The sequence below is a fragment of the Anser brachyrhynchus genome (genome assembly GCF_964034855.1).
Source record: "Anser brachyrhynchus genome assembly, chromosome: 3".
Taxonomy (NCBI): domain Eukaryota; kingdom Metazoa; phylum Chordata; class Aves; order Anseriformes; family Anatidae; genus Anser; species Anser brachyrhynchus.
The window spans coordinates 101,575,274-101,595,284 of NC_137696.1; the positions used below are offsets into that span (position 1 = coordinate 101,575,274).

At 45.6% G+C, this 20,011-nt stretch overlaps 1 long non-coding RNA gene across 1 annotated transcript; it reads right to left on the minus strand.

The window, feature by feature from the left end:
- Positions 1-2,122: 2,122 nt before the first annotated feature.
- LOC308193311 lies at positions 2,123-13,147 on the minus strand. The gene is made up of 3 exons (XR_013949537.1): positions 12,838-13,147; positions 2,787-3,001; positions 2,123-2,557 (listed from the first exon to the last, which is right to left on the minus strand). It is a non-coding gene; the product is annotated as an uncharacterized lncRNA (long non-coding RNA).
- Positions 13,148-20,011: the final 6,864 nt, after the last annotated feature.

Below are 20,011 nucleotides of genomic sequence, written 5' to 3' on the forward strand. Positions count from 1 at the left end.
TGACATAGAGGCACGCTGCTGTTACCCTGTGCGGGCTTCCCTCCTCCCCTGCTGCCTGTATGCCACCCCTGACTACCAACTTCTTAGGCTGCTTCCATCACTAACTATAAATGTTTAGTATTTTGGAGTTAGTTTTAAATATAGAGAGCTAGACTTTATTGCTGTGAGCTGGTTAAGAGTTCTGGTTTCATTCTGGACTAAAGAATACTTAGAAATTTGCATCTGAATGTGAAAATGTGATAAGTAGAGGCTGGCAATCTGTTTCTGAGGCTGATAAGACTGGGTCATTCTTGTGCATCCAAGTTTGCTTCACTGTTTTATAGATTTTCTAGTAAGAAATGATTTGATCTTTGTCCAATCTGGCAGTGATGAATCTCTGTCGTAATCTAAGATTCTGGCGCCCTGTTTACCCACTCTGTTTTCTTGCTAGTAAGAAAGGCACTGGTTTCTTTCTACCAATCCACAAGAATAAAAAAGAGGAAGATCTCAGTATGCTACTGAGCTCAAGCTGAGATAAGAGGTGCTATGAGCATCTTTTCTATGTGGGAAACTTCAAATTAAAAAAAAAGAAAAAAAAAAGAGGAAATTCTAAAAGAATGATCTCTAATGATGTACTTTTCATTTGGAGTTTGACTTAAAAGAATGGGAGAAGGAGCCTCCTTTCATTGAGATACTTGATGTCATGGAATAGCACGGAAACATTTTGGAAGCATTAGCCATTTGCCTTCACAGCCAAAGAAGGAAAACCGAAGGGAACTGTTGCTTTCCCAATTGTGGAAAGTGCAGGAGTGCAACCCAAACACTCTTTTTCCATCTTCATTTTAATTGTTCTTTATAGGTTAAGCTTCTTTCCATAGTGTGCAAAACAGTCGAGAAATTTGAACTCTAGGTCATGGAAGAAACACTCATGGATATTTGCAGAATGTGTCTTCTTTGTTTGCTACTTTAGAGTATCATTTACATTTTTAAATTTTCCATCCTTAGTACAATTACTTTGTAGAAAGTCAGTTTCATCAAATGTACTTAAAGTTTATAAAATGTTCGTTAGATACGTTTAAAAATGTAGTGTGAGAAAATGTGTTTCTATTGGCAATGCCATGTTATTCATCTATCTTTTCAGGCATGTTTTTGTTGGCATTTTCATCTATGTTTGGCCTCATTTTTAATGAACTTTTAACTGCTAAGTAGTGGTTATCTGGGACACAAAATCAAAAGTAATTAAAGTTCCTTAGAGCCAAGGAGAATGGACAGAAGTACTGCTCAGCATTTTACACAGTGAGCTGTGGAACAATGAGCTATAATTATCTCCTGTTAAAAACAGCAAAATAAGAAATATGCCAATCTAGATTTGAAGTTGGCAGCAGTTCAAAAGGTTGAGAGAATGACAAATTATGGAAATTCACTGCCTTATTTTTCCTTTCATGCCTCTTCTATGTGAGTTTTTTTTTTTAGCTTGTGTGCAGGTGCTCAAAATTAATCTGTTCTGGAAGCTCCATCTTCCATCATGAATAGTGGTAGCACGAAGCCAATGGGAGGCTTAAAAGGACGGTTGTTATTCTGGGCACCAGGCAAAATACATTAGTACATATGGTTTAAATAGCTGTGAGGAACAAGGAAGCATTAGCATCACCATTTTATAGAAGGGGAATTAAAATACAAAGACAGCACATGTATGGCTCATCTCACTGACTTGAGCTGCTTTCAGCTTAGACGTTTAATACTGAACTAGTTGCTCGGGCTCCTTCCTTGGTGGAGACAAGGAAGCCCTCACAGATTTATCCCATCTGTATCAGAGTGGGTGGAATGCCTTGCTTCCACCCACCCGAGAAAGGCTCTCGCTCTTTCTCTCTCTCTGCTGAACATAAGGGTAACCAAAGGTGAAAATTACTCCAATGAATTCCTCCATCAGTGATAATGATCAAAACGAGCATAACTAAAGTCCCAGACCTTCATGAACCAATACTGATCAGTCACAGAAACAGATTGCCAAACCTCTGCTTATGACGTTTTCCTAAGACTTCAGATGTACATTTTTAAGGATCCTTTAGTCCAGAAAGACACTGGCTGGATGGTTGGGATCAGCAGGTAGCGGCTGGTGGTTTGTACTCCTCCACCTGGACCCCACCTCCACTTGTCAGTGACAAGTGGGGCACCCCAAGGGTCTGTCCTGACGCCTCTCCTCTTTAACATCTTCATCAATGACCTGGAGGAGGTGAAGGAAGGCACTCCCAACAGATTTACAGATGACACCAAAGTGGGGTGGTGCAAACCAGCTGGTGCACTCAAGGGCAGGAGTGCCATTCAGAGCGACCTAGGCAGGCTGGAGAAATAGGCCAACAGGAACACATTGTCCTGGTTTTTGTGCCCCTGTGTCTTGGGTTACCGAATGCTCTGTTTAGTTCCACCCACCCTGCTACAGAATAGCTGTAGGAGAACAGAGAAAGATGCAGAGAAGAACACTGTGAGGAAGGACTAAATCGTCTAGGTTCTGCGACGTGAGGAGTTGCTGGATCCGGGTGCTCTGCAGGCCAATGAAGTGACAAATATTGAGGAGAAGCTAAAAAAAGAATGATTAGTCACTGTTTCTTGGAATACAAGGAGTAGAGAGCACTCAACAAAATGATTGAGCAGCAAGTTTAAAAACAAACAAAACTTGTCCATGAGTATATAATAACATTGTGAAAGATTTTGTGGAGGCCAAAAGTACCAATGGATTCAAGAAGTGATTAGACGAGTTAATGGAAAATATATCTATTGGTATGCAGGGATTTGGATGAAATTCTCACCTCAGGAAGTTCCTAAACTGGTGTTTGCTGAAGGTCAAGAAGATGTATTGGGAGAAAGTTCAGCCTACAATGGTCCTCGTTGTGCTCCTGTGCATCTGTTGCTGGCCACTGTAGAGGGGAATCCTGTGCTGGATGGATGCTGGCTGCAGCCTGCTCCTGCTCACTGATGATGGTGGGTGAAATGGGCAGGTAAAGGAAGAGGCTCCACAAGATCTCTAGGTAAAGGAAGCCACGTGAGAGAAAGGCCTGGGTATTAGGAAGGCACAATTGTTATTCACCTGGGGCTGCTGGATAGAAGAAGGGCAGCAGCTCTCTATTTAAAGGGAGTTTTTAGCCATCTTTTTTTGACAAGACTAAAACTTCAGTGCTCTGTGTAACCTACCTTTAATGAGGATTGGGTTTCATTGTATTTGGAGACTTATTGAGGCACACATGGAGAAATCCTACCTGCCGTCCAATATCTTTAAAATGTCTCAGCAGGGTGGCATTCTCCTAAGCAAGTCTATTAAATGATTAGATGGCCACCTTATGTTCAAAGACAAGTGCCGTGTTTATACGACTGTATTTCCTCTCCAACAAGCTGGGTACACATCTACTTTTATTATCTCTGTATTGCCACCAACATCCGTATTTGGAGCCTTGTCTTTGATCCGCTTTGATGCGTTTATCAGGGCTGATGTCCTTAGCTGAGCTCACAAACACAGCTGTAACCAGACAACACAGGAATTTTACCTCAGGGAGAAAACAGAAGTGTTTGGCATGTAGGTGGCAGCTCTCCAGCTATGGCCTCCTCGTTTTACGCCTGCCCCTGACTGCTACTCTGTGCTTGTGCAGAACAGGGCTGTGCTACAAACACCTTCACTAGCAATTGCAGTGGTACCGTACACCGAGCAGTGAGCACGACCTTGCTGTTTTACCTTCCTTATTACATGAGCTTTGCAACCATGGGACACAGAGTTATTGTAACTGGTTACTTCTGAAACTGAGGTTTACATGGATATCTCTGTATTGTACTGCAGTCCATACAGCAGATATCCCCAAGTGTGCATACAGCATGCCCTTATTGCTGGCAAGGCTCTTCATGACCGTAGTGAGAATACTTTGCAGTTGGAAGAGTAAATGATGATGATACTAGAGAGAGGAAGACAAAATGTACTATTTATTACTAGCCATTATTCATTAACGTAATGGGTCCCTGAAACTTTGCCATTTTCCATTGTCAGTTAACCTGTTCAATTTATTCTTCTTTAAAAAAAAAAAATGTGTCAGGGAGATGAGAGAAAAATTCACTTCTATCCCTGGCTTTAGCCCCATGCAGTGTTACCATGTAAAATAAATACCTTGGATACTAAGAAATTGAGATTCATGTCCAGACAAAAAGAGAACATAGACAAGATTTAGATGTGTCAATGTGAAGTTACAATTCTGAAAATTACTCTTTCTCTGCCCCTAACTTCGGAAGATTCAATGGGATGGTAGCCTTATTGATTTTAAAGCATTACCTATATACGTGTGTGCACCTACAAGCACAAACACATACACGAACACACATAACTGCAAGCAAGAACACATATACACAAATACACACACACACACATATATAAAACAGGGATGAATAAGCAAAGCCTTGGCAAATTTTAGCGCTTAGTATTCGTCTCACCAAGAGCAGGAGCAGAAAGCGAGTGTCCCTTCCACACCAGCTTCAGTTTGCTCCTTGTGGTGTGCCCTGTCATGCACTGAGCTTCTCACAGAGAGGAGAAGTATCTGCTTTTCTTTGAGAAACTCATGAAAGGGTGAGATGATACTGCGAAAAAGGGAATTTTATATGAGGGGAATGCAATATTAAAGCAGAGGTCCAGGAATTGGGAGCCCCTTACTCATGTGCTTCCTACAGCTACCCACCACGAGAGGAGGACAACTTTCCTGCTCAAGTTGTGCCACAGGACAGGCCATCATTGGCAGTAATTCAATAAAGAAAAAAATAAAAATAAAACAAGAAAAAAGGCACACAGCTGTGAAGTCCAGCGATATTAACACTGACTTATTGGGGGAAGAATCCCAGCTGAGGTCTCAGATCCCAGGAGCGTGTCTGTATTTTACACAAACACATCAGTGTTAGTTGGAATTCATGTGTTGTGCATGAAGTATATCCGCCTTATTTAAAAGCAAACTTTCATCTCTCCTCCATTTTCCATTTTTAAGATTTAAAGTGTATCAAACCTTTGTGAGATGTCAAGCTCATTACAAACTGCCTAATGAGACAATGTATAGACAGAGGGAAGAGGAGAGTTAAAGATAAAATGCTGCTTTTCTGTGTTTGACCCCATGCTGAGCTGTAACTTTTTGTGTCTTGCTTTAATCTTCGCTTGGTATCTCACTTGTTATTGTAACTCTGCCTAATTTTTCTCTCCGTCCTTTTTTTTTCTTTCTTTCTTTTTGCTATTTCTTCATATAAATACAAAAAGCACAGCAGTGAGCATTAAAAACAGCGAGATCAGGATGACTTCAGTTGGCTAACAGCAGGGATGAATTTTCTCCCTTGCCATAGGCTGAGCAAAGGGGAGAGGAGATGAGAGGAATGGGTTTCTTTAAAGTAATCAAATGCAGACATCTCACATCCACACAGCTTTTAAATCAAGACCACTGGGCTTATCTGCCCGCTTTCTCTCCTTGTCCATTGCTGTCATGCCCATTGCTCTCATGGTCAGTGCTTTGGTTTCTGGAGACATACTTTAAGTCATGTTGACGTGACTGAGAGATGGTTTTCTTGGTATAAGTGATTGATTAGGAAATTAATACCAGAGGCCTATTTCTCTATGATTTACACGTTGCTTTGGGAAGCAGGAACGAAACTTTAACAAAGTTTTCAAAAACATTGGGAACTTTTTCGTTTCCAAAAATTGCACGGAGGCATTATAAACCTGGCAGCAGTGGTGTTTCACAACTTGAAACGAGCAACAGCAATGAGTTAGGCCCTGAAGCTTAATGAAGTATGTAGGAGAGGGAGGGCGAATGCCCTTTGTGCGCAAGCTGGGAACCCACTGCCGTGGCAGTCAGTGGAAGTCAGATCAAAATGCTGTTTGAAAACCCTGGCTTTCAGAAGCAAAGATGGGAAACAACATCTTTCTTTTCTAGCTCTGGAGTCGGGAGATAGAGGAAACAATAGCTATTGTATGGATGGAGCGTTATTTGAATCCTCTCTGCTACCTCTGTGCACCTGATCAAACAGTCCACAGTTGAAAGGCTGATGGAGCATCGGGCTTCCTGCCTGATAGGAGAGTGATAAAAATCACCGCAGCTGGAACATCTAACAGCACTGAGCTTAGAAAAAAACAGAACCCAGGGAGGAAAAGCGAGACAGCACAAAAAGAGTCCTGGGCTGGGACCTTTTCATTCTGGCCTGCTCAGGCTTCAGGGAAAGACCAAGGTGAGGAGAGAACACTGCTTGTCACCAGGGACTGCAAATATACCTGGGGTGGGCTGTACACAAGCACTAAAGAAGACATACTTCCAACCTCATCTTTCTTTTAATAAGATCCTATCTCATTACACTGGTATGTAAACCCCAGGCACCCCTCTCCCATTAACAACCTGCTCTCAGTTCGGGATCCTACTCTTCCTACCTCCTTCTCTGGGCTCCCTAGCTCATATCCCAACCTCCTATCTTTCTTCATTAGGCTTATCTCACCTCTCTCCACTTCACACCTGCTTTTCCCCCATCAGTCCACATTTTTCACTTTCTCTGCCTCGTGCCTTCTGCAGCCTGGACATCGCCGGGCTCCCAGCAGGAGCTGCGATGGAGCAGGGTGGAGAACAAGGGTCTGTCAGTTCCCAAGGGTTGGTCTGCATGGAGGGACCCACCAAGCGACTCAGGGAGCCACCTCTACACAAATCTACGCAAATCTTGTAATATTTTTCCTCTGTAAAAAGGCAAACAAGAGAAAACATTACCTTCCTTGAGACACTTGGCCATGGGCAGCCTCCAGGGACCTAGGCTGCTGGGCTGCAGGAGTGAGGTGCTGGGGGACTGCCGGCCAGGGCATGGGATGTAGCTTCAGCTGATGGAGGGAAGGGAAATGGCAAGGACGTGCACAGAGACAGGTGAAAAGCTTGAGGCAAAACTGCAAGGCGCAGCTCAGCCAGCACTTACAGACTTGACAGCTCTGGACAACGAAATGTAAGTCAATATTGAGTCCCCAGGGCAGCACGAGGAAGCCATACTCCTGCCTGTGTCCATTAGGAAAATGAAAGAGGTATCAGGTCTTAAACATTCCTGCTATGAAAAATGTATCCATTATAAAGTGCAAAGGAGTAATTTATTTCACTGAAAGAGATGACAATTCCATTTAAGAGACAGTATATTCGTATGCCTGTTATAATCTGCTCGAGGTAAAATAAATAAAATTACTCTATGTTCACTGGGAATGCTGTCAAGACAACTTTTAGTGCAGCTGTTTTGAGAAATTTGTAATATCATGCAATTTGTAAAGACGTGACTTAATACACTTCCACATTTTAGCCACTTTCCCTAAACCCTTTAGCCAGGCGCAGAGCAATTTCATTTTTTTTTCTCAGCAATTTCAACATTTACAGCAATTCTGACTGTGTGTTAGGAGCAGTGTGAAGTGCACAGGGAGGTCCCCACTAATTCCTGTCACCACTGGGGACAGCTGTGCCCTGGTCTATTATAGACAGCCCTGCCTTGGTCTATTCTCCCACGTGCCTGGTGACAGGACGAGGGGGAATGGGCTGAAGTTGCGCCAGGGGAGGTTTAGGTTGGATGTTAGGAAGAACTTCTTTACTGAAAGGGTTGTTAGGCATTGGAATGGGCTGCCCAGGGAGGTGGTTGAGTCACCATCCCTGGAGGTCTTTAAGAGGTGTTTAGATGTAGAGCTTAGTGATATGGTTTAGGGGAGGTCTTGTTAGTGTTAGGTCAGAGGTTGGACTGGGTGATCTTGGAGGTCTCTTCCAACCTAGATGATTCTGTGATTCTGTAATTCTGCATCTCCCCAGCATCCAGGGGCTGTCCGAGATCCAGGGCATGGTCCTTCTTTTTGTTGTTTCGTTGTTCTTTTGCTTTTTGTTTTGATTTTTAAATTAGTGCATGGGAGAGAACCTTTGGGCACTTGTCGAATTGTCCTTCAGCTGGAGCCAGAAAAGAACGGTCTTATGTATATGGGAACTGAGGAAACAGTGAGGGGGTACGTTCGTCCTTGTGGCCTGGGGCCTTTGAAAGGGAAGACATAAAGAGCTCTGAACATAACTAATGGGAATTATATAGGATGAACGTGTTGTGGATATTAAATCGTTGCGACTAAATAAAGATGGATTAGATGCAGCTTTTTATGACTGCACAGGAAGAACTGCTGCTTGGAGGCCTTCCCCTCCTTGCCGTCACGCTGCTCGCAGCATTACCAGCCCTGCGAGTTCAGCCATCGGGAAGGTGACAGAGATAGCTGGCAGCCTGGCCTGAACACTCCTTGTTATTAGGTCTGGTCCTTTAATTTTGCTCTCACATTTTCTTCTGCACATTCTGGCAATTAAGAGGCTGTCCCGCTGACCTGAGTACAAGCCAGGGAATAAACAAAACTGATGCGAGGTGCTGCTGTGCTGTACAAACTGCCTCGCACCAGGGACTGGACTGAGAGTGCTGCTTTCATAAATAGAAATCATCTCCCCAGTCCAAATACTTCTCTGTCTTAAAAAAAAAAATAAAAAAATAAAAATGCATCAGCAGATTCACCGAACAAAGGGGCAGATGTTCACTGGGTTTCACAGCCCAGAGACATGGGAAAAAGAAGAGCTTGCTGTCTGGCTGCTGGGGAACAAGGGAACAGGGAGGCAGGTTGCACAGCAGGAGCGTCCCTTGGCATCTGCAGCCCCAAATTCACTCCTAGTGCCTACTGTGGGACTGTGGCTAGAGGAGGTACTCGCTGTCCTTCAGCAAGGAAGCTGGAAAGTCGTGCAGGCAAACTGACAGCTGCTTGGCTCCGGAAAGCTCGGGTGATTTTGTGGAGTGCCTGCGGGTCCTCTGCTGCTCCTGGGTGTAGCAAATCCATACCCATGGCAGAGTTTGCCCTATGCAAGACCTGCATCTGCCCTAATGATTATCTTAGGCTTTCCTTTCCTTTCCTCATTTTGCCGCTTTGTACTGTCTGGGTCCTGATCTCTTCCACATTTTACTATCCTCTTATTCTTTCTCATGCCACTTAAATCAATGAAGTTGATGGAGTGTAAGTGATAGTGAGACCATAACAGAGAAGATTAAAGAAATGAAGTTATTTTTACATGCAAAAAAAACCAAAACAACAACAAAAAAATCAACCCAACAAACCAACCAAAAAAAAAAAAAAAAGAACCAGACCAAATATCAAATAACAATATATAAACCAGAATACTAAAGCACGAGGCAAAAACAGATGGGGAAAAAGGTAACCCAAAGTGGAGGGAGGCAAAACAGTACAGAGGGGAGGTGCAGGGTAACACCAAGAGATACAGCAAGGACGTTTGGGGTACCAGAACAGAGCACACACAGGAATACACCGTGTGTCTGGCTAGGAGAACGGTGATGCAGAAACCACAAGGAGGGTGAGGAAACAGAAAGAGGGAAGGCAACACAAAGCAAAGGGGCTAGAAACCTCTAGGACAACTGAGCAGCAGAGAAACAAAGTTGAAAGCTGAGAGCGTGGGAGGCTTTTAGATAAAAACAAGTGCAAAAAAAATGTAATGAAATCGTGTGCTGAATTCATTTTGTTCAGGCTCATTTTCTCAGCAGCAGCGATAGCTGCAGCAGCCAGCGATGGAGGAGCTCTCAAGGTCATCTCATCTGACTGCCTGCAGAGCAGAGAGCTTCTCAGAGCCAATAATGTCTTTTATTTGTTTCCCCCGGCTTTTAATAACGACCAGATATAAACCGAGCTGTTGGCAATGTAAGTTATGTGCTCTGTACGCAGTAAAAGCACGTGTAAGATCCCAAAGATAAGGGTGCAGCGGGGAGACAGAGCAGGTTACAGGGTGCAGTAGGCGTATTAGCTAATACAAAAGCTGTAACAACAGTCCGGTGTTTGAGAGGCAATTGCATTTTTTTCCATTTGTCTGTCCTTCCACAGCTCATTGAGAGTACAGGCCTCAAGTCGCTCTGCAAAAAAACCTCTGCAGCACCCAGTCCTCTAACGTGGGACAAGACAAATTCCTCCATTTGCTCGTCCTCAGTTTTCTTTGACCGTGGGCTGCACAGACAGAAATATGCACAGCTGCGCGCGCTGTGCTGCTGAGCACCCACCAGGATGCTCGGACAGCCTGGCTCCACTGCAGGTATTTCATTTTATCAGTTGGAGAAATGCTAATATCATGTAATACAATCCAGCTCCGCTCTCGTCACGCACCGCTCGGCATGGAAACTTAAACACCAGGAATGCTCAGGAGATCATTAACACCACAGGGAGAGTGATCTTGCCTGAGAGGAGAAATAAAACTTACAGCTGTCCAGTGATTTGAGGGTTTAATGCAAGTCTGTTGAGGACTGGACGGGAGCAATCTGCCCTGAACCCCAAGGGAACGACGTGCTGAACCCAAATGCTGTGGAGAAGCTGGGGGCCTTCAGCTCTGGCAGTGGTGGTGAGACCTGGGGGGTGTCTTGGTTACCCCACCAGCACACCACTGACCGCCCTAAAGTGCATTCTAGAAGTATCCAAAGTAAGACAGGAATAGAGCTTCTGGTATCTTTAGCCTCACCGTGGTTTAGGTTATTCCTTCCAAACACAGGCACATAATTACGCTTCCCAGGCTGCTTGTTTGCTTGGGCAATGGAAATTTCTGGATCACAGTGTGGCATTTAGATGAAATACATCAGACATTGCCTAACAAGACCAATCTTTTTCATGGGAGTGTTGCTAAATATAACAGCCTCTGTTGTTCTCCTCAGCGCAATACAAGCAGCTCCACACCTGCTGGATGTCAAGAAAACAAAGAGGCCGAGAAAACTGACCCTCCAAAAGGGCAGATCTCTCCCCAAGCCCATCCCCAAAAGGGAGGAGGGCAGGATACCCTCTGTGAGGACATCAAGACACTGAATCCAAACCACACACACGTTGCAGTTGCCTGGGCGAGGCGCTTTGGCAGCTCAGCTATCATTTTTAACAGCCCCCAGGAAGGAGGAGCAAGAGGGTCTGGGCTCCTCTATCTCCTCCAAGGGAGTCCAGGTCAGCTGTAGCTGTGAATATCGTGGATGTCTCGAATTATCTGAGACGAGTGCGAAGCCAAATGCTTTGTCTGCTCAGATGTAGCTCCCAGGCCTGCTGATCACCACCCACGGATTTAAAATCAGACACCTTCTTTCTAGTCAGGACAGCCAAGAAGGGAGAGGAGGAATGCAGGGAGCTTGGCATGGCATCCAGAGGCAGAACAGCCCACGCTAGTGATCCCGCAAAATAATGGGAGGACTAAGCCACGTTTTTTTGATAGAGGAGATGAAAGGCAGACTACAGGGCTCGCTCTTCCTCTCCTTGGTTTTGCTGTGAAGTAGGAGACTGGGAGGAAAAAAAGGTGTTTGCTCGTGTAGAGCACAGGAGAGTCAATACATCAAACCCAAGATACGACTCTGTGTGGGTAAAGCAGGTGTAAAACACCCAGCTCACAGGGTGAGCGTTGGCTTAGGTACCCACTTTGCTCCCTGAGAGCACTCAGAAGGCACCACTGGGCTTGCATCGCCCTTGTGCTCGCTCAGCTCCCTCCGTTTGCTTCAGACTGCGGCTAGCTAACCCCTGCGGCACACACTGGAGACCTTTCGTGATTTATGATCGGGCTGGAATGAAGCTCCAGGGTAGAAATTATTCCGCTGTGCATTAAGTGAGTTTCCTACATAATGCATAGGGCATTAAGGCGTATTACTGTCGCTGCTCTCTGAACACAGCTAAAGCACAGCTCAGAAAGTGCTTCGCATATTTTCAGTAGGAAATCATAAATCTTGCCTGCTGCTTGGGCAGCCCTCTTCCTCCTCTGCCCTCCCTTCCAATTCTGTCTTCTGAACCTATTTCCATCCTTTCTTTCGCTGCAAACCCGGTCTGCTGCTGCAAATCTGTGCTTTGAGCTTGCCCCAGTTTTTTTTTTTTTTTTTTTCTTTTCAGGCTGGAATTCATCTCTTTTTGTAAAGTCCTGTGAGCCTGGTGAGTGCAGCTCTGTCAGAGGGACTTTTTCGGGCCCATTCCGGGCTGGGCACGGACGGCACCCAGCTGCCCATCGCCCTCCTGTTAACGATGCTCGGTGGGTGCCCCTGTGCTGGGAGGACACTAAAACATGAGGATCAGCTCACTGCCCCTTCCCCTTCCAGGTCATCGGAGGAGAAGGCGAGGAGCTGGTATCTTCCAGTTCGCCACGAGATGGTGGTAAACGCTAGCTCTGTGCTGCTTTCGGGGCCATGGCCCTGTGAGCACGCTCTTCCCCTTCCCAAAACCATTCCGCAGCGACAGATTTATGCCTGGCATCAGCAGCGCTCGTAACACACTCCATTTTCGTTATAGCCCCATTTTCTCTCCTGACTCCCTTACCTTTTTTACGTTATAGTCCCTGCCTGGGTAGTCAAAGTCTTACCCAGGCTGTTAACCCCGTCCCCCCAGGACTCGTGCTCTCCCGGCGTGGTGCTGGGGGTCCAGGCCTTGTTTTCCACACGAACCTTGATGTTGCAGTGGGAAAGCCAAATTTGCTGCAGAGAGCAGGCAAAGCCTGCCCCCAGGCCCCGCTCCCCAGCACTGTGGGAGCATCCACCCCGGGGCAGCCACCACGCTGTGCGCAGCCCAGGGGAGAAGCTCCGGTAGAAACCTCGCAGAGTCAGCGCTGAGCTTTTCTCTGCGGTGAAAACCTGTCTGGAAAAACATGGAAAAACAGGGGCAGCCACCAGTCACCATGCTCAGACACACGTGCATCCCCCCGTGTGTCTGCGTGCTGCTGTGCTGCAGACCCCACGAGAGGCGAGGTGCAGCACCATGGCCCCGAGTGTGCTCAGCCTCCCTGCCTGCTTTCTGCAGGGTAACAGCTACCTCCTGACAACACTCACCCCTCGGTTTATCAATGTTAATATCTCTTCCAGTCCTTCTGCGCAGGAGGTTTGCCAGAATAAGAGCTGCAGGGGTCAGCTGGGCCCAAGCCCTGGGGTTTAATCCAAGACGCTGACCGAGCGGCTGCTGTTGCGAACAAATTCGGTCCTAACGCTGGACGAGCCTCTCGGCTCGTCCTTGCTGCCTGCCTACCGAGACCCTCGCTGTTCGCAGGGAGCTGCCCCTTGGCTCTGCTCCTCTGCAGACCCCGTGGGCTCGCTCAGATCGCAGGTGGTGTCAGAGGGCCTCTCTGAACCAGAACAGAGAGACGTGAGACTTGGCAGGGCGCTGGGGTCTTGCAGCACCGCCTCTCACGACCTACTCGCACAGCATAAAGATGCAAACTCCAGCTGCGACTGCTTGTTTTAGGAGCTGGGGAAGATGCTGAAACCCCAAAAAGGAGCCCCACGAGCCTGAACGTGCCAGCTACGTGCCTGTTGCTGAACATGCAGTACAGGCATGCTGCATGACCAAGCAACTGGGTCCGGCAGAAATGTCTGCTTAATGACAGAAAACCTTTTTCTTTTTAATTACGGGGTGCATTCTTCCCCCCTTCCTTATGTCTCTTGTTTCTAAGGCATTTTATAATGAAATGACCAAATTTTCAGGCAGAAGTCAGCAGCACCAGGCAGGCAGCTTGGTGGTAGCCCTGCTGACCTCACCTGGACCAGTTCTGAGCGTGGCTTTAGAAACACAGTGGTGCTGGACAGATGAAGATGTGCTCAGGAAAAATTAATAGCCAGTGGAGAAAATACACGATTTACCTACATGAGGAAGTGAAACACTTACTTAGTTGTTCTGTACATGGCTTTGCTACTCTCTGCTTTGGTCCTTTGGTTTACACAAACCCTTACAACCTCACTTATGTGGCCAGGCTGTCTTGGTGCATTATGGGGTCCGGCTCGTGTGACCGAAGTGCCAGACAGGAGACTCTCAGCTATGTACAGCAACAAAATGGGCTCACTGAAGGGACCCAGCTGAAACCAAACAATAAGCCAGACTTGACCCAAACCACAACTGATTCCACACCGATCCTTGTGTCCACATTTCCGAAAAGTTCGAGGCTGAGGCAGGGAAAGGTGCAGGTTACATACATGGCTGGTATGCCAGCTGTGGTTAGGGCTGCCCAACACATCGTGCCTTTTGCATCCTGGGCTTACTGCACATACCTTTGTCCAATCAGAACATATTTACATCAAAGCTTTCCTTGCCAGGTATGTGTTGAAGGCTGATTTCCCTTCAAAGCTTTCATCCAAAACAATTCAACATTTCTGAAAGCGTCCTTTTACCTAATCATAGCCAGGTTTAAAACAAACAAGAGCCCAAGTCCCCTCCCAGGGTTCTGGCAATCCTCTTTGAAAAGCTGTTGTGAGCTTTTTGTTGGAAGGAGGACTTGGAACGGGACAAAGAAGTAACCTTACTGCTGAGATGGACTTTCTGTAATCTCGGCGAAAAGTCTGTCCCAATTTGGCCAACTCTCATGGCTTTGGAAGAAAACCAAAGCAGCTGTCGTTCACACATGCTCGGCAGAGCCTGCGAGAGCTTGCGGGGTTCATTCTCCGGTGAGTTCGTTAGCATGGGACACGCTCCAGGGCTGGGGCCGCAGGACCAGGACTTCCCTAGCTATTACAATTCCTCACTGCTTCAGGCCAGAGCAGGTCTAAGTCCAGATATTTGGAGTTGAAAGCATGGTGACTTTTTTTATAAACTATTTTTAACCTGCTTGTATCCAGGCTACATGAAGACGTCAGCTGAACTGAACTCAGAGGAGATGAGAAGTCCAGGAGGAGGAGATAATTTGGAAAGGCAGACTTGGAGCAGACAAAGTGAGCACTGGGAGAGGCAGAAGTGCAGGGAGGCAGGGAAATCGGAGCAGAAGACCAAGGGAAGGTGAAGAGCAGAGTCTGGCAAGGCAACTGGGAAACTGCGCACAGGGGAAGGATGCGAGGGATCTCATTTCAGCCTTGCTGTGCATGCTTTCCTGAGCTCGCTCAGGAACAGTTGAGCTGTTCTCACTCAGAAGGCCTGACCATACCTTACCGAATGCACATTAAACAAACCTGGTTATGATGACAGAATTATACATTTCCTCCTGATGCCGTCATGGTAAATTCGATAAAAATGCTCCAAAACTTTGCAAAACAAAAATAAAAGTGTTCATAGAACACCCTTGAAATGTAAGGAAATGTAAGGAGGGGCGTTGCCATCATGTTACAAACAGAAGACCAGAGCCTAGAGCATTTCCCGATCAGAGCATGAAGTACATGAAGACATTTGCTCTACCAGGAGACCTCTCTATTGCTGTAGCTGCACTTGGTATGTTTCTATTGCCTTCTACAGCACATTCAGGTGCTCAATTCTTCCACAAACCAGGCTTAGTTTTAAGTCAGTCTTCCAAGGAAGAAGGGAGACAGAAGCCATAACTGTGTGTGGAAGAACATGGTTGTGCTGTTGACACCCGCCGCTAGCTCTGAAGTCCCCTCTGCTCGGAGGGGCACGCTGTCAGCTCACCGTGGCCATGGTCCCACCACTTGGCTTCAGCATCCACTTCCCACCTTCTTGGTGGGCCACTTCGCTTGTGTCACCTCGACCGGCATTCTCAGTAACAGCACGTGTCCCTGCCGGCACCTCCTCTTTCACAGGCGTGGCGCTGCCAAGAACATCTGCTCGCTCTACGCCTGCTCCGAAAGCACCTGGCAGCTTTTCGGGAGGCTGCCGAGGACAAGCAAGCAAAAACAGGCACTTAAAATTTCCAGCCTGGCGGTGCAGAAGAGGATGTTTTTTAAATATTGCGACTCTTTGCATCTCTTGCATTCCTGTCACAGGACAGGAATACAACTGACAGTATCAGGATACGTATACAAAATCTCTTATTACTATTTAAACACAGAAAACAATAACACATCCTGTACTGGCGGTAGGACTACTTGTTATGCAAAATTATTTTGTCAGCTGTTTCGAATACCAGTCATTTTCTGGGCAATAGAAACACAGTTTCTTCAGCAATTTTTACTTTTCTGTCTTGTTAAACAGCAATGTAGATTATGTCATCCACCTGTATTTATTTCTCTTCTGTTAGAAGAGCAGGTAGGCCTATGACTGCAGTTGTGTCCTATCTACATCTGTGTGGTTTCCGAAAGAAATAATTCTGCATTTTAAATTATCTTCCCTCCTTGTAAAAGAAAAACAGAACAAAACAAAACAAAACAAAATAATAAACATATCTTTTAAAAATGTCTTTTCAACTTTTATCAGTATATGACCACAGTAATGCAACTCTTTGTGGTCAAGGGGAATTTATTAAAGCACTTTGATGTCAAAACAACTTTTTCATATACCTCATGTGACAGGAAGTGAAGATTTCTTAGTCTATAGAAGCCAAAAATTATTATAGATTATATGGAGGAGAGGTACGTTTTTATATTCTGTTCATCAAATGGGACTTTAAAAGACCTGAGTGCAAACTAATATAAGGGCAATGCCAATAAAGTTTCTACTAAAAATGCAATGTTATAAGAGATGTCAATGTCTGCTAAAGTGTAAGTGAAAAAATTTAACCAGGCTGTATTAAGCATGCAGCATGAAAAGTAATTTAATTTAATACCTGAACTTCAGGTTTCAGTCTTGGAAGTCTGCATATTCTTTTATTTGTGCCTAATGATGTTGAACAGCACTTGATTCTTTTTGAGATCATTAACATTAACTCCCACATCTTGGCCAAATGCAAATTAGTTTTTCCCTCGCTCAGTTTCCCCTGTGGTCCCAACTGGATGAAATAGCTGCACAGCTGCACACGGTCAGAGGCTCACTGCATCCAGAAATGCAAAATCACTTTGGCAATTTCAGCCTTCATGGGAGTCTCTAAAGAAGATGGGGTGGGGAGGAGGGGCTTGGTGCAGCGAGTATGGGACCAAAGCAGGCGTACCAGTGACAAGGTGGCATTTGCTGGTGCCCTTGAGGTGCCAGGCTCGTTCTAAACAAAGGTGCTTCAAAAATGACAGAATTGCAGAATCATCTAGGTTGGAAAAGACCTTCAAGATCACCAGGTTCAACCATCACCCTGACCTACAGGTTGATCTACCTGACCTACCTTTAGTGTCCTGTCACTAAACCATGTCCCTTAGTGCCACATCCACATGTCTCTTAAATACCTCCAGGGGTGGGGACTCCACCACTCCCTGGGCAGCCTGTTCCAGTGCTTGACCACCCTCTCTGTGAAGAATTTTTTCCTAATAGCCAATCTAAGCCTCCCCTGGTGCAACTTCAGACCTTTTCCTTGGGCCCTATCACTTGCTACCTGAGAAAAGAGACCAACACCGTCCTCACTGCAACCTTTCAGGTAGTTGTAGGGAGCAGTGAGGTCTCCCATCAGCCTCTTCTTCTCCAGACTAAACATCTCCAATTTCCCTCAGTCGCTCTTCATAACTCTTGTTTTCTAGTCCCTTCACCACCTTCCTTGCTCTTCTCTGCACACATTTGAGCAACTCAATGTCCTTTTTGCAGTGAGGGGCCTCAAACTGAACACAGTACTTGAGGTGTGGCCTCACCAGTGCCATGTAGGAGGGGACAATCCTTTCCCCCGTCTTGCTGGCCACACCGTTTCTAGTGCAGGCCAGGATGCCATGGGCCTTCTTGGCCACCTGGGCACACTGCTGGTTCACGTTCAGACACGAACAGCACGTTGGAGAAGAACCCTTCCCCTTTTCCTCATTTTGTAACCACAACCGTGAGGATACAGCCACTACCATGCTTAGGGAAAATCTTTGGTTCCAACTTGCCCCTTGGGCTGTTCATTTTTGGGTTACGAAAACACCCCAGAGCAGCATTTGAATGACAGCTCCACGTGCCTTAGTCACCATTTACAGTTATGGTAGCATTACAGACCTTGACTTCTTTTTAGATCTTTGCCAGAGCAACCTAAAGAGGCCTGCCATGGCCTCGCTAGGGACTTGGGGTGGTGGGGAAGCACTGTGGCTCTGGTCTCCCTCAGGCCAGGAGAGGATTGAGAGAGCACCAGTCCCGGATACTTTGCAAATAAATGTTTTCTGTGACTGACTTACCCTTACTTTCGCGAGAGGGCTGGATTTTAGGACATGCCTCTCTCCTGTACCCTTTGTCTTGGCAGCTCTGGGTGATTCCTGTCTCGGCATGTGGTGATGGGACTGGGACTTCAGGGGCCCTTCTACTACACAGGCCTTGTGGGCGGCCTGGTGGCTCGGAGCAGGAGTTTGGGATGCCACCCCACAATCCAGCCAGCTAACAGCAACTTCTCCCTCTCAGCATCTGTCTCCTCTGTGTTATCTTTGGGCTAGTCTCCCAATGAGGCAAACAGGTTAGAGCTATTCTGGTTTGAATTAGTCATGCAGGGAAGACAAACACGAGGCATCAAAATGTCATTCAAACGCTGAATTCCCACACAAGATAAAAGGGAAGCATAATGGCTGTGAAACACGATTTGTACAAGCGTAACTAACAAAGTTTTCATATTACAAATATGTGTCAGGAACATCATTTTTAAAGGGAGCTTCTAGTCTGTGTATTTACTTACGGCCATGCAGACTGCCTGTCAATGGAAGAGCACATTCCAGTGGAGGTGGAGGAGAAACCCATCCAGCACATCCAATGCAGAGCTACAAATAACCTCCCTCAACAGCAAAATCTGTCCTAGTCCACTAGCTACAGATCTCAGCCTCATCACAAGCACGGAGAGAGGCTTTGCTCACCCAATGCCAGTCCTCAAAAGGAGAATGTAGCTTGAAGGAGGTAAGCGCCTGTACTGGTATATAATTACTGAACCATTAGCAGTTTATCGAGCTGAATACAAATACAAAAATACTTTGGGTCAGGGAGGAGAATGGAGGAAACCTGAGATTCACAGCAGTGTCTGAAAAATCAGGCTCTGGTGATGAAGGACTCCTCATCAGGTAAACAGTAGACCAGTCAATCAAGGGTGGAGGCACAGACCTGGGACTGAAAGAGGACTGGTAGGAGAAACATTTGCCATGCAGACAGGGAAATTTGTCCCCACATGGAAAACAGATATTCCCTGGAATCAATCACATGTGATTTTGCCTGATTGGAGCTGATGTTTCTAATCTTGTTGCATTAGGTTATTGCTGCTTTTCCTTCTCTGGATTGCTACATATTTTGTTTCAGCTGCATGACTTTTGCCATTATACAAACTTAAAATAATATTTTTATTTTTTTCTCTTATGCTTAGCAAATTCTATAACATGCTACAGAGCTTCACTGGGACCACAGAGCTGCAAATTGATGAGACAGACAAGGACATGAAAAGAGAGAGGACAAGAGAAACCCCACTGTGTTCACTCCGAGCCCTGTCATCAGAGCCAATTTGCTAAAAAGTGACCTAGACCTAACCGCTGTTATCCTTATTTACAAAGGAAAAGCCTTTATAAAGACTTTATAAAGAAGGTGACAAGATCTTGAACCCCTTAACTGTTTTTCCATTGCCTTTCTGAGTATGGTTGACCTGAAATTTGTGCCATTAAAAGGGTTTTTTATTTGGGGGTTGGAGAAGGGAGAAGTCTCTCATTTTTAGCAACACTAAGCCCAAAATCCCAAACCTCCTCCTGTTCCCCTTCATTATCCAATCCTAAAATAGATATCTTTCTCCTCCTCAAGGTGAGTATATAGTCTATGCACTCTAAAATGCCAAAATAATCAGAGGCCAACTTTTAAGTACTAAGAATATGCTGCTGCCAACAGTTTTTACAGGTATGCTACATTCTACTGAATGGAGAAAAGCCAAGTATTTCACTACAAAAATGCTTCAGATGAGTTAGCAAAAGACTGCAGTGGTTTAGAGCAGCTACAAAGCCAAGACCGAGCACAGAGCTTTGGAGAAATTTCTGATTTTGACTGACCTTCCTCTTCTTTCCCAATTGATCTTCCCCTCACGTGTCCTACTCATTCATTTATTCATCATAGCATCAATCACTGCCTTAGTTTTCTGTCTCACTTTACTTTTTATGTTCTCCATTATTTAAGTTAATGCTTCCTTATTAGCCCAATCCCTTTCACAATAGTACAAAAGTTCCCCAAGTACAAAACCCTGGAACCAGTGCATGGTGGTGTGTGTTGCTGAATATAAAATGTTTACATATGGTTGAT